The sequence below is a fragment of the Physeter macrocephalus genome, chromosome 14 (assembly GCF_002837175.3).
Source record: "Physeter macrocephalus isolate SW-GA chromosome 14, ASM283717v5, whole genome shotgun sequence".
Taxonomy (NCBI): Eukaryota; Metazoa; Chordata; class Mammalia; order Artiodactyla; family Physeteridae; genus Physeter; species Physeter macrocephalus.
In genome coordinates, this window is record NC_041227.1 from 27,399,395 (window position 1) to 27,414,831 (window position 15,437).

General features: G+C 38.3%; 1 protein-coding gene across 4 annotated transcripts in view; it reads left to right on the forward strand.

Moving 5' to 3' along the window:
* The window catches only part of PTPRA (protein tyrosine phosphatase receptor type A), a 185,527-nt gene that overhangs the window by 15,882 nt on the left and 154,208 nt on the right, over window positions 1-15,437 (forward strand). For 3 of the 4 annotated variants that reach the window (XM_028499672.2, XM_024117167.3, XM_028499671.2), the window contains exon 2: window positions 15,028-15,125. The exons of the other annotated variant lie outside the window; for it this stretch is intronic. The gene's annotated coding sequence lies outside the window, so the exon portion shown is untranslated. The remainder of the gene's footprint in view (window positions 1-15,027; window positions 15,126-15,437) is intronic. 4 annotated transcript variants of the gene reach the window in all.

Sequence of the window (15,437 nt, forward strand, 5' to 3'; positions counted from 1 at the left end):
TGGCCAAAAAGTTCATTCGGCGTTAAAGTAAAAATAGAAGACACATTTTTCATTTTCACCACAAACTTTATTGAACAAAGTATTCACTGTTTTGTTCCACTACCTTCTGCCATTTTTCAAGCAATGTCATAATTCCATCTTCCCAAAACATTTTATCTTTTTGAGCAAAGAACTGTTCCAGGTGCCTTTTACAGTCTTCCAGGGAATTGAAATTTTTTCCATTAAGAGAATTTTATAGAGACCAAAATAAATGGAAATCTCAAGGTGCAATGTCTGGTGAATAAAGCGGTTGAATTAGAACTTCCCAGCCAAGCTGTAACAGTTTTTGCGTGGTCATCAAAGAAACATGCGGTCTTGCATTATCTTGATAGAAGGTTATGCGTTTTCTGTTGACTAATTCCCGATACTTTTCATCGAGTGCTCCTTTCAGCTGGTCTAATTGGGAGCAGTACTTGTTGGAATTAATTGTTTGGTTTTCTGGAAGGAGCTCATAATAGAGGACTCCCTTCCAACCTCACCGTATACACAACATCACCTTCTTTGGTTGAAGACTAGCCTTTGGTGTGGTTGGTGGTGGTTCATTTCGCTTGCCCCAAGATGTCTTCCGTTCCACTTTATTGTACAATATCTGCGTTTCATCGCCCATCACAATTTGTTTTAAAAACGGAACAGTTTCATTACATTTAAGTAGAGAATCACCGTGGAGATAGGGTCAAGAAGGTTTTTTTCCTTAACTTGTGTGGAACCCAAACATCAAAGCGAACCCAAACATAACCAAGCTGGTGCAAATGGTTTTCAACACTTGATTTGGATATTTTGAGTATGTCGGCCATCTCCCGCATGGTATAACATTGATTGTTCTCAATTAATGTCTCGATTTGATCGCTATCAACTTCAACTTGTCTACCTGACCATGGAGCATCTTCCAGGGAGAAATCTCTAGCACGAAACTTCACAAACCACTTTTGATATGTTTGGTCAGTCACAGCACCTTCTCCATACACTGCACAAACCTTTTTTTGCGTTTCAGTTACATTTTTCCCTTTTTTGAAATAAGAAAGCATAATATGCCGAAAAAGTTGCTTTTTTTCTTCCATCTTCAATACTAAAATGGCTACAGAAAAATCACCAATTTTGATAAGTTTTTTTAAAAATGCACGCTGATATGACAGCTGTCACAATACAATCTGACAAAATTGTTTCGATTAAAGTTAAAGACAACTAAGCCCTACCAGAGCCATCTGAGGGAAGAAAATCGAATGAAGTTTTTGGCCAACCCAATATGTTGCTGTGTTTGGTGCAGACAGATCTGTGTACCGATGGTGACTAAACAGACTTAATTGCAAATAATCGGTCGTTCATCCCCTGAGAAAAGATCTGTTACAAGGGGAACTTCTTGCTTCTAATTTCATACGATTACGACAAATTAATCACCTGATGACTGTGGAAAATGTAAAGAAATTTGAGTACACCTTGGATAAAGAAAGGGTTTGGAGTAAGCAGACCTGAGTTCTATTTCTGATAGTACTAATTAGCCTTGTGACTTTAGGCACGTCTTTCCCGGTCACAGTTTCTTCCTCTGTAAAGTGATAAGGGACTTGATGGTTTAACATCCTTCTATCCCTAAAATTATTTAATTTTAATACATTGTAATTTCGGGACTTCCCTGGTGGTTCAGTGGGTAAGACTCGGTGCTCCCAATGCAGGGGGCCTGGGTTCGATCCCCGGTCGGGGAACTAGATCCCACACGCATGCTGCAACTAAGAGTTTGCATGCCGCAACGAAGATCCCGAGTGCCACAACGAAGATCCTGCATGGCGCAACTAAGACCCAGAGCAGCCAAAATAAATAAAAACAAAACAAAAAACAACTAAAAAAACAAACAAAAAAACCACTGTAAGTTCTAAAATATTAGGACCAGTGAAGGAAATACTCATGGCCTAGCTCATTCTAAGGAGAATTTGAAGTAATTTACTGATACAAATATAATACCATTGTGTGTGTGTTTCTAGAGAGAGTGCATTTAGGAGTTCTCCAGAAAGACACCAAAGAAACTGGTCAGTAATAATGATCACTGGGGATTGGGGAACTGGATGCCTGGTGGGAAGGATACCTTCTATTCAGCGTATTTTCTTTTGTAGTGTTTGATTTTTTTAGTGTGTGCTTGATTATCTACCCAATAAGGACAAATAAATTTTAATATATAAACATACACATAAAGAAGTCAGAGTAAAGGGAAAGTAAGGGTCTTATGGTAAGAGAGAGGCATGGGGATGGTAGTGCAGTCCATTAGATCCTATGCAGTTATTTAAAGAAGACTGTATATTGAGCTCTCAAGTTATATTAGCCAAAGGTTCCAAGAGATTCACTTGACTTACAAGATATAAACCATCATCAGTAGTGAGAAACAGCCTTTCCTGGCACTGTGGTTTGAGGCATTTTCCTCTTAAATGGGATATTGTGTGATACGGTGAATGTTTTCAACAGAACCTCTACAGTCATACTGTAATGCAGTATCTCAAATGGGGGTCCTTGGATATATTTTGAAGAGAAGTTTCTCTGAGAAGACTCTAATAGTTTTTAAAATTTCAGTAACCTGAACTATAAGCATATGAATGACTGCCCCCCTTGTAACTGAGTATTGCCACACAATTTCAGTGCCCATGTTTGTGTGTGTGTTTAGGATCATTGGTTATCTATGTCTTTATTTGTAAGTAGGTAGTTTGTGGGACCAGTCAGTGGAAGGCCAAGTAGTGCTGGGCACACTGGGCAACTTGTTTGCAGTTGTTTGAATGGGAAAGTGATGGGAGAATTAGTATTATATGATGTATGTGTTTAGGCATGCCAAGATTAAAAAAAAAGACACACTGTTGCAGTAGGTGATGCAATAGCCGTGTTGTGACTGGTGATTTAATTTCAGCATTAAATCTGTTGTTATCTATTAATATTGTTAATTTGAATCTTACTGGTTTTATATTTTTATATAAGTTTGTTTTGGTTTTATAGTTGTATAATAGCACAGTGTTATGTTTATATTTATTCATTAATACAAATTTTTAAATTAGCATTGAAGGTGTGTTAAAAATTTTGTTTCCTTTAAAAGGTGATTTGTATCTCTGAAATTTGAGAAATCCTGCAGTAGTGATTACAGCTTTGCTTATTCTAAGCTGAGTCCACAGATGCCCAAATAAGAGGCAGTTTTCTACTCATCATTTCTCATAATTGAATTTTGTTGAATTAGGAAAAAACTTTGAAATCATGAGTACAGTTGCTGATTAATGACACATCCAGCTAACTTTGAAAATAAAGAAGGCTGAAGACAGCGGTGGTTCCTTGAATAGGTGGTGACTCCATCTCTGTTTACATGGAGCAACTGCAGGCAGGACTGAGATGGATATCAGGAAAGAGTTCACCTGCTCTAACGCACAAACGAATGGATAGACCAGGCTCCAACCTGCTCAGCTGAAGAGAGCATGACTTGAATGAGTTTAGTCTGAAAAAAATGTCAAAGTTGAAGTACCTGGTTATTCATTTTAGCTATAGAAAGATATCACTGATCTGCCTAATTTCAAAGAGCATAGTTTTCTGCTGAGTCCTCTAATAAGGACAACTCTTTTGGAAAAGGTTACTCTAGAAAACAGAATTGTACTATTTTAAAAAATTGTTGGATATTAACTTCCTGCTCAAAATGATTTTGATTTTATTTATTTTTTATTATTTTAAAATATATTTATTTATTTATTTGGTTGTGCCGGGTCTTAGTTGCGTCATGTGAGATCTAGTTCCCTGACCAGGGATCGAATGTGGGACCCCTGCATTGGGAACGTGGAGTCTTAGCCACTGGACCACCAGGGAAGTCCCTCATTTTGATTTTAAAGTTGTTGATCTGAAGCCATTTTTTCTGTTAGTAGCTTAGAAGAATCGCTTTTCTGTTAAGGTAATTGTTCTTGACATCAAAACAATATTTATCAGCATAGAAGAGATAACTACTTTTTCTGTCTTTTACATTTCAAATAATAGTAGTAGAATTTTAAAAGAAGGGTGCAAGGTTTTATATTCTGTGCAGTGTTATCTGATCTGGCAGGAGTCTGTTGAATCCTACCATGTGATCTTAGGGCTGTAGACACCATTTATCAGATTAAGGAAGTTCCCCTCCACTCCTTGTTGCAAAGAGTTTTTAATGAGTGGATGTTGAATTATATCCCATGCTTTTTCTGCATCTATTGATATTCATATACTATTTCTTTAATCTGTCAGTATAATAAATTACATTAATCAACTTTCCATGAGAAAATGCTGTTTTATTCTTTTGAGCTCATTTTATATAATTTTTATTGTAAAATATACGTAACAGGACTTCCCTGGTGGCACAGTGGTTAAGAATCTGCCTGCCAATGCAGGGAACACGGGTTTGAGCCCTGCTCCAGGAAGATCCCACATGCCATGGAGCAACTAAGCCCGTGTGCCGCAACTACTGAGCCTGCGCTTTAGAGCCCACGCGCTGCAACTACTGAGCCCATGTGCTGCAACCGCTGAAGCCCGTGTGCCTAGAACCTGTGCTCCACAACAAGAGAAGCCACCACAATAAGAAGCCTGTGCACCACAACGAAGAGTAACCCCCACTCACCACAACTAGAGAAAGCCTGCGTGTAGCAACAAAGACCCAGTGCAGCCAAAAATGATGAATAAATGGATTTTCCTTAATAAATAAATAAATAAATAAATAAAATAATAAATAAATAAAATTTTAAAAATACATAACAGAATTTACCATTTTTACTATTTTTAAGCATACAGTTCAGTGTACATTCATATTGATTGTTGTGGTATCATCACCACCATCCATCTCCAGTACTTTATCACCATCCCCAAGTGGAACTCTTAAACAGGACGTTCCTGTTTCTGCCTCCCTCTAGCCCCTGGCAACTACCTTTCATTAATTAGAAAGGTAGCTTTTATTATTTTTTTTATTATTTATTTATTTATTTATTTTTGTGGTACGCGGGCCTCTCACTGTTGTGGCCTCTCCCGTTGCGGAGCACAGGCTCTGGACGCACAGGCTCAGCGGCCATGGCTCACGGGCCCAGCCGCTCCACGGCATGTGGGATCTTCCCGGACCGGGGCACGAACCCGCGTCCCCTGCATCAGCAGGCGGACTCTCAACCACTGCGCCACCAGGGAAGCCCAGAAAGGTAGCTTTTAAATGAAACACAATTTGGTCATGGTGTGTACCATATCATCTTTTTATCTTATACATTGATGGCATCAGATTACTAATATTTTGGTTGGAATTTCTTCAGTAACAGTTCAGACTATTTTCTAATTTCCATTGTGGTTTTATTCTTTGATCCGTGGGTTATTTATAAGTGTGTCTTTTAATTTTCAACTGTGAGGTTTTTTAATATTGGCTTATAGATTTAATTGCATTGTAGTTAAAGAATATGGCCTATATGATTTTAGTCCTTTGGAAATTAGTATTTATTTGCTGTTTGGCCAAGTATATTTTTCACTGAGATTACACATTGTTAATGTTAAATTGTTAACATTTTACCATAATTGCTTTATCTTTGTCACTATATCCATGTAGCTACACAGTTTTTCTGAATCATTTGAGAAGTAAATTGCAGACAGAAGGCTCTGTAACCTCTTAATCAGTATGTATATCCTCAAAACAAGGGTACTCTTCTGTTTAACCACAGCACACTCATTAATATCAGGAAATAAATATTGATATAATACTGCTAATTCACAGACCCACTCAGATTTCGCTGATCTTCCAGTTATGTTCTTTACAGTAAAAACAAACAAAAAACCCAAAAGATAACAAAAACCCAACTCCCCCCTCCAAAAACAAAAGCAGAAAATCCTCTTCCTTTCCCTCTTATATTTCTAATTCAGAGACCATCCAGGACCGTACATTGCATTTCGTTTTCATGTCTCTTCAGTTAAAGTTAGTTCAGAAGTGTTTTGCACTTCCTAGTAAGTAAACATTATACATTTTGTGAGATGATACTTTGAGGCTGTATGAATAGTTCATTTCTCATCAACTTTTTTTTTTTAACATCTTTATTGGAGTATAACTGTTTTACAATAGTGTGTTAGTTTCTCCTTTACAACAAAGTGAATCAGTTATACATATACATATGTTCCCATATCTCTTCCCTCTTGTGTCTCCCTCCCTCCCCCCCTCCCTATCCCACCCCTCTCATGGTCACAAAGCACAGAGGTGATCTCCCTGTGCTATGCGGCAGCTTCCCACTAGCTATCTAATTTACATTTGGTAGTGCATATATGTCCCTGCCACTCTCTCACTTCGTCACAGGTTACCCTTCCCCCTCCCCATCTCATCAACTTTTTACCTACTAGTTTTAGCATCTATTGATGATTTGTGCCTGAGTCAGTTATTACTATAGTGGTTACCAGATGGTAAAATTTTAAAAATTGCATCATTCCTTCTGCGTTCATCATTTGGCATTTCACTGTAAGAAAAAGCTTTCTCTCTCCCTTTTTTTCCTTTGTATTTATTTATGTATTTATTTATTTATATATTTGCCATGCTGCGCGGCATGCAGGATGTTAGTTTCCTGACCAGGGATCGAACCCGTGGCCCCTGCAGTGGAAGCGTGGAGCCTGTTTTTGACTGCGTTGGGTCTTCACTGCTGCACACGGGCTTTCTCTAGTTGCAGCGAGCTGGGGCTACTCTTCATTGAGGTGCGGTGGCTTCTCGTTGCGGTGGCTTCTCATTGTGGAGCACGGGCTCTAGGCGCACGGGCTTCATTAGTTGTGCCACGCAGGTTCAGTAGTTGTGGCTTGCGGGCTCTAGAGCTCAGCCTCAGTAGTTGTGGCTCACGGGCTCAGTTGCTCCACGGCATGTGGGATCTTCCCGGACCAGGGATTGAACCCATGTCCCCTGCACTGGCAGGCAGATTCTTAACCACTGCGCCACCTGGGAAGTCCCAAAGTGCGGAGTCTTAACCACTGGACCACCAAGTGGTCCCTTTTTTATTTTTTAAAATCATTTAAACATATTAGCATGAACTCCTGGATTCCTGTGTTATTCATTTATCATTTATTTTGATGCTTGAGTTGTCCCAGATTTGGCCGTAGGAACTCTTTCAAGCTGGCTCCTGTGCCCTTTTTTCATGTCCCCATCATTCTTTGATCACTTACTTTTCTTAACTTTTTTGCACAGTGAGATTTTCCATGCTCATCTTGTACTTTCACTGCCCCAGTTGTGGAATCATCAAGGAACTCTGGTTCAACCTTTTATTAGGGGCTATATTTAGAAAACAAGATCTGAATACCAGATATGTTCTTTTCTTCTAGGGTATCATTACTCTTAGGCTCTATTAGAGGCCATAGGTAGGATATTGTTTTAAAATGTACCTGGGATTTATAAGTACGACTGAGTGATGGCATGAAGAGGTCAATGCCATTGAAGGAAGTTTATTACTCATAGTTCCTCAGACGCAGGAGGCACCATGCTATGCAGGGCCACATGGGAGAAGCACTAGGGTCAGTCAGGAGGCAGAAGGAATGAGGGGAACATATGGATGAGGGCCTTTATCATCGTGGTGGTGGGAAGTTGTTAGGTGGAAATTTTCCCTATTGGGCAGGAAGTGAAACACAGATGCTGGGGTTTGTGGTTGGAGGGCTTGTAATAATTTATACATATACATACACATGTATACACAAAACATACACAAACATCGATATATGCCTATAAATATTGAAATCCATGATTTCACTCTGATATGTTTAGTTCTGTTTCAGTACCACAGGATTTTTTCTAGTGTTTCCCCTTTCTGAATTTGTACCTCCTTTCTCTGACATTTAGAATCTAGCTTTCCATCTTTTTTACTCCAGCCCCATTGTGGGTAACAGTCTCGTGAGCATGAGGGCTATCTCATTGACCCCAGCCCCACTGAAAGTGCTGGCTGAGCACCCCCATCTAGTTCCATGAGTCACTTTTATATACAGAAAATTCTCACTTTGCATAGTTCCAATATGCATGAATTTCTAACATGGTTTAACTGAGTGACACTGGTCCCCAAATAACAGTTAATATAACTAAATATAACTTGTGATCAGGAATAGCTTCTCCAAAAAATTTAAAATTTACTCTGACCCTGTAATAGCTGATTAATACCTCCCCTAGACAGTATTCAATTGAAGGTAGCCTTTTTTTACTTTTTAAAGGAAAATTACAGTCTCTGCATTGCTCTCAGCTTAACTTTACACAGCTCTGCATTTCCCTCTGTCAGTTCCTCTTGGAATGGTGGGTGGGTAGAAGAGAGGATATGTACAAAAATGTATTTTTAGTTCTTTTGAACAGAGGGGTTGCTACAGCCATTGCTATTGATGACAGAAAGTATATTTATAGCTCCAGGGAAGTAGGGTCCTGGTTTAAGAAAACCTGGGAGGCTGTACTTAATATATATCATTAAAGCTCATTTGCACTTCATAGGAAGTGAAGTTGAAATGAATGGACCTGTAACTTATGAAGTATAGTTATTTTCATAAGTGTATTCAGTCTGCTCCTGAATTTGGAAAAACCTTCCATTTTGAAATTTCACAATTGGTAGCACCTAAAACAAAGGACACCTGTGGAGTATATGGGATGTGTGTGGACAGTTCAGATGGTGGCATGCAGTTGTACAGTTGAGGGGTTACCAAATACTGGTCCCAATTAGACGTTATTTATGAAGTTCTACTGATAGAGCTTCTGTTGTGATTTTCTTTTAAAGTCTGAAACGAAAATAATTGTTTATGGGTCATAAGATAATCTCTGTAAAACCAATTTGGGGTTTTCCACTAGGCACCATATAACTTTCTCACAAGTTTGATTGGAACAGGACTTTTGCCATTGATTATCATGTGCAATGAACACATTAAACACAAGTTAAATTATTCTGAAGCCTTTTCTCTTTTTTTCCCCACTCCTTTTCTTAACTGAGAGAAGCCAAGAGTTGGTTTCCAAGGATACGTCTTCTCTCTTACCCGGGTCTCAGATTGATGTAGTCATGGAAACCAGGCAGTAAACTCATTCTTGGCAGCTGCCACCACTGGTCTGATCCTTTCTTTTAAAGGCATGAGATTCTTTAATAATTCATTTTGGGAAGGTTGGGGCCAGATGATTCCAGGTCATCCCAGAGGGGTGGTTGGGAATGTTGTTAAATAGATGTGATTGAGTTAAGTATTAAGAGCTTGCTAAACAGAACTGCAGTGATTTAACTAAAGATTTTATGCCTAATTTAAACAGGAATTTAAAATACAGAATTATTAATGTTTAGTCCTTTTTAAGAATATTTTAAAACATTCCTAAGTGTAATTTGAAGATTTTATTTTTTGTTTTTAACTTTATGAATTTAAAATGTTAAGAATTGTAGATATGTTGACCTTTGTTTAGCACAGTGAAGGTTTTCAACTGGCCCACTAAAGGCTATCCACTGATGAGATGAAAATATGAAATAATGTGCTCTTTAAAATATTTTTTGTGGATTCTGAAGCTGACTGCCTTGGTTCAAATTCCATCTTAGATATGTAACCTTGGGCAAGTTACTTAAACTCTCTGTGCCTCAGTTTCTTCTCTGAAAAATGGGTCATAATAACATCCACTTCATAGGGTTGTGGTGAGGAGTAAATGAGCTAAATTATGTAACACACCTAACTTATCAGGAGCATTCATCAAATGTTGGTCATTCCATTTATACATAAGGAATAGAATTATTGGTGAGGTTGTAAAGGCTGAAAAATAACTAAATTCAGAGAAGGTTTGTACTGAGTTCATTTATGAAAGACTTTTAAAGGAAGGAAGATATCTTTTTTTAAAAAAATTTATTTTATTTTTGGCTGCATTGGGTCTTCGTTGCTGCGCAAGGGCTTTCTCTGGTTGTGGCGAGCGGGGGCTACTCTTTGTTGCAGTGCGCGGGCTTCTCACTGCAGTGGCTTCTCTTGTTGCAGAGCACGGGCTCTAGGTGCGCGGGCTTCAGTAGTTGTGGCTCAAGGGCTCTAGAGTGCAGGCTCAGTAGTTGTGGTGCATGGACTTAGTTGCTCCGCGGCATGTAGGATCTTCCTGGACCAGGGATCAAACCTGTGGCCCCTGCATTGGCAGGCGGATTCTTAACCACTGTGCCACCAGGGAAGTCCCAAGATATCTTTTTTAAAATAAATTTATTTATTTTATTTATTTATCCTTGGCTGCTTTGGGTCTTCGTTGCTACTCGCAGGCTTTCTCTAGTTGCGGCGAGCGGGGGCTACTCTTCGTTGAGGTGCGCGGGCTTCTCATTGCGGTGGCTTCTCTTGTTGCAGAGCACCGGCTCTAGGCATGCAGGCTGGGTAGTTGTGGCTCGCGGGCTCTAGAGCACAGGCTCAGTACTTCTGGCACACGGGCTTAGTTACTCCGTGGCACGTGGGATCTTCCCGGGCCAGGGCTCGAACCCGTGTCCCATGCATTGGCAGGTGGATTCTTAACCACTGCACCACCAGGGAAGCCCCCAAGATATCTTTTTTGACGTGTACTATTTTTTAGGTTAACAAGGGTGGTGGAGGATTTAGAATCTCCTCCCTATCCCAAATGAATAAACCATCTGTTTTCTTCTCCCTTTTAAAGATTTAGTATTGGGTTTACATAACTTAGCAAGATATTTGTCAGTTTGGGAAACAGTAATTGTTTGATCGATTGCTACATACTAGGCAGGTACTTAGATTTCAAAGGTGAATGAGGCATATCCTGTTTTGGAGGGGTATGAATGGAGAAGGGTAAAGAAGTGAGAATGACCTATTCTTACAAAACTTAATTCTTTATAAATTGTGTTAAATGCTATACTAGCAGAATTTTAAATTGAAAAAAATGATACGGTGATAGAGAGCACAAATTAACTTAATAAGAAATATGCAAAACTAGCATGAAAAAACTAAAGCTTTACTGAAGGATTTTTTAAAAGATATAAATAAATTCAATATTTATACTCTGTTCCTCAATGTGAGAGACTTAAATATTATAAAGATATTATATAGATGTCAGTGCTCCCGAAGTTATTCTACATACAGATTTAATGCAAATCGTTCGTAAACCCAGTGATATGAGCCTTTTCAAGATCTTGACAAATCACATACACAGTTCATTTGGAAGAGTAAATGCAGTAGTTGAAAAATTTTGAAAAACTTAGAAGAAGAACAATAACTGGAGGTCAGTAGAAGTGGGGAGGGTATGTGACACTTGACCCTCCAGATAGTACCGTATACCAGGAAGTTAAAGGTGTTTAAGACAGTTTGGCATTTGTGTTAGAATAGAAAAAACAAGTATTTAGAGCAGAATAGTAAGTTCAGAAACAGACCTGGATATGTGGGGAATTTAGAATGTGATAAAAATAACATATAAAAATCACGGAGAGGACTTCCCTGGTAGGGCAGTGGTTGAGAATCCACCTGCCAATGCAGGGGACATGGGTTCGAGCCCTGGTCTGGGAGGATCCCACATGTGGTGGAGCAAGTAAGCCCGTGCGCCACAACTACTGAGCCTGCGCTCTAGAGCCTGTGAGCCACAACTACTGAGCCGTCGCGCCACAACTACTCAAGCTCACGCGCCTAGAGCCTATGCTCCGCAACAAGAGAAGCCACTGCAGTGAGAGGCCCATGCACCGCAATGAAGAGTAGCCCCTGCTCACTGCACCTAGAGAAAGCCTGCGTGCAGCAACGAGGACCCAACGCAGCCAAAAATAAATAAATAAATAAAAAGACGAGCATCCTTATAAAAGACAGAAAAAGAAAAGAGACAAAGAAGTGTAGAATGTGATGTGAAGGTGGAGGCAAAGGTTGGAGTGATGTGGCTACAAGCCAAGGAATGCCAGCAACCATGAGAAAGTAGAAGGGGCAAGAAACAAATTCTTCCCTACAACATTTGTAAGGGATGCGGCCCTGCTGACACCTTGATTTCAGACTTCTTGCCTTCAGGACTGAGAGAATAAATTTCTGTTGCTTTAAGCCACCAAATTTGTGTTGATTTTTTGCATCAGCCTCAGGAAACTAATACAGATTTCAAGCCATATGTGCCTTTAGAAGCCTTACTCTCTGTCATGACAATCCATGAGTCTGTGACTCCAACCTATATCTCAAGTCAACAAGCATTCTGATGATTCTGAGCAACGAGGACCCAACGCAGCCAAAAATAAATAAATAAATAAATAAATTTCTTAAAAAAAAAAAAAATCAGGGAGAAAAGGATGGAGTAGTCAATAAATGGTCCTGCCACAGTAGGCTGTTTTGGGGGAAAATACATAAAGATTACTAATTTAGACTATGCTCAAATAATCACAAGATTACAGAGTATGCTTAACCAGATTACTGAATCAATAGCCACACTTTTTTTTTTTGGCCGTGCCTCGCGGCATGCAGGATCTTAATTCTCCAACCCCAGGGATTGAACCCTTGCTGCCTGTAGTGGAAGTGTAGAGTCCTAACCACTGGACCGCCAGGGAATTCCAAACTACACTTTGCATTCTTTAGAATGTACTGAATGATTCTTAAGATGATCTGAACACTGATGGCTGACAGACTACTCTCTAGTATACCTTGCCTTCTGCAATCACTAGTTGAATTTATACTTTCAGGGGTCAGTATGTTCTAAACCTGCTTTTATGCCAGTTATACTTATTGTAATTTTGTAACCTAATTATATATTATTTAAACCAAGGAAATATGTAAAAATAGTTGTTTTTAAGTTAAGTTGAAGATCCTGGAAGGATTGGATAAATATAAGTCCCTCCCTTCCAGATTACTTTCTTAGTAGTTTTGGGCATGAACACTTTAAAAGATTAAGCGAAAGAAACCATAAAAATCTTATTAAAGGTTCTGTGCTCATTTGTCTCACAATTGTCTAAGTTTTTGTTCCACGCTAAAGAAATTGAAATTTGAAATCATCAATATGTATTATGGATATGATGATCTATGCAAGAAACATTAATTAGCATATCTGTACTTAAAGAAGATGCCTTGGTATTCTACCAAAATATTGGCAGATGAATGTACATGTATTTTTTAAGTAAAAATAAAATATTTAAGTTACATACATGTATATATTTTTTGATTACCTGATTTACTGTATTTTTTCATGTAACCAGCCAGGCCTGGGTCCTATTTGTGTTGGGTAAAAGTTTTTACCATTCCCTGGAGGAAGTAAGAGGTGATGCTTTTATGTGCTTAGGCTAAAGAAAACCCTTTCTCCAAAGCAAGGTAATTAGGCAATTTCTGTAAAGGGTCAAAGAGTATGTATTTTAGACTTCTCAGTCCAAAAAGCAAAATTGAGGCTCTTATGTAGGTACTTTATAACAAGAAAGAAAACACATTTCCACAAATTTATTATTGATGAAATTCAAATATGATAATAGTAATAATAATTATTCTTATTACTGAGTACAACTTTTTGTAATCCAAGTATACTAATGAGAAAAATGGACTTCTTTTTTAGGTGATACATTTTGCTTAATTGGGGTTCAGAGTTACTGTTTCCTGTCATCAAAATTGATTGCAAATGTTCATCTGTTAATGCTGATCTGTAATGAGATTTTACATATTTCATCTTTGGAAATATCTTCACACAGATGTACAGCCAAATATTGGTGTCAGCCCACAAGCATATGATTTTAATTGAACATATTAATCAATTGGGAAACATTTATAGAATTACATTAGATTTTCCTCTTAGTATTTGCTTTTAGCATATCATTACATTGTAGATTAATTACTTCCAGTTAAAGGTTAGGTGTAAGTGCCATAATTGCACTGTTAAATAGATTTTGAAAGATGGAAATTTTCTCTGCACTTGCATTGAAGTCCTAAAAATGCTTCCAGAATTATAGTTTGAGCTAAAAATATATATCCACTGCAAATTTGTTTGAGAATTGAGATCTCACTTTTTGTTTTAACTTTTGACAGCAGCTTGACATTATTAGCTTTTGTGTAAATGAATTAACTGCAGTTTAAGTTTCACATGTAAGTCCAGTTCTGCCCTATAATGTTAGGTTGAATTTATTAAATAGTATAAAATCTGCAGCAAAAGCTAAGTTTCATTTGTGATCATAGTGATAATAGTGACTGAAAACGGTCTTATTGTTCTGAAACTTCAATCTCAGCCCTGAGCTTTAAAAAATATATATCACAGTAAAACTTTACAGCTGCTAAGCCATCAAACTTGCGTGGGCAGGCAAGACAGGTTATTCTGCTTCTGCTGCTGACAGTGATTTAGCCCATGACAGTGAATGAAGTTCAGCATTGACACTATTGGTTCAGTACCATGATAAATTCAGATATTTTCCACAGTACCTGCTGATGAAAAATAATAAACAACCACCTTATATCTTCACAAGCTTTGTAAGTTCCAACTAAGCCTTTTTCTACTCCATGTATGTTTTTACAAACATCATCAATTATAACTCATCTTAGCAGATTCTACTTCAGGTTGTTCTAAATTAGTATTTTCTCAGCTTCTGGCCACACAGACTATTCATAGAAGCTACTTCTTCAAATACTTTAAACTTGGCATTGACTCCTTGAGTAAACAACAGCAACTGAGCAGTATTAGTAACATCTAACTCATCAAGGGACAGGGGAATCAACTTGAAATCATTTGCCTTTAAAAAAAAATAGATTATTAATTTTATTCCCATTGTCCTCAACTTTTGGAGCAGCTGGTTTTGCTGAAAGGCTAATAATAGTCTTAAGTTTATTTTCTCTGAATACATTTCTTGAGCTCCAGCAGTCAAGCATTATTTTATTTAATTTTAATTTTTGGCCACCCCACATGGCTTGTGGGATCTTAGTTCCCTGACCAGGGATCGAACCCAGGCCCCCAGCAGTAGAAGTACAGAGTCCTAACCAGTGGACCGCCAGGGAACTCCCAGCATGATTTTATCATCTCACAATTGGCAAATTACTTTCCTTGCTTGGCTAACAAATGAGCTTCTTGGAAAATTATTTTGGTTGCAGCCTCATTTCTTTTTCTTCTCTCCCTCTCTTTCTTCCTTCCAGAAATTCTGCTGTGATGAGATATTCCACTTCAAATTTTCTACTTTTTCTGACCATTGCTTTCCTGTGAATTGGGAATATTGAGATGACTACTTAGTCTGGTAATGTTGATGTATAGTGACTTTTTCTAGCACAGCTGTAGTGTCATTGCATAATAAACACAGTGCTTTCCCATCTGACTTGATAACAAAATAATCCACACTCTCCACTGTGCCTTAAAAGCATGACAAAGTCCACTTTTCTCTTTTCTTGTTTTGACTTGATGGCTATGCACTGGTAAAAAAAAAACCAAAAAACGATCACAGTATGCCAGTATGCATGTGTAGCACTCAAAACGCTGTTGACTTGCAACTTCATCACTGCGATGTGTGGTACACTGAGCAGCAGTGCAAAGCTCTGTGAGTACTACATAT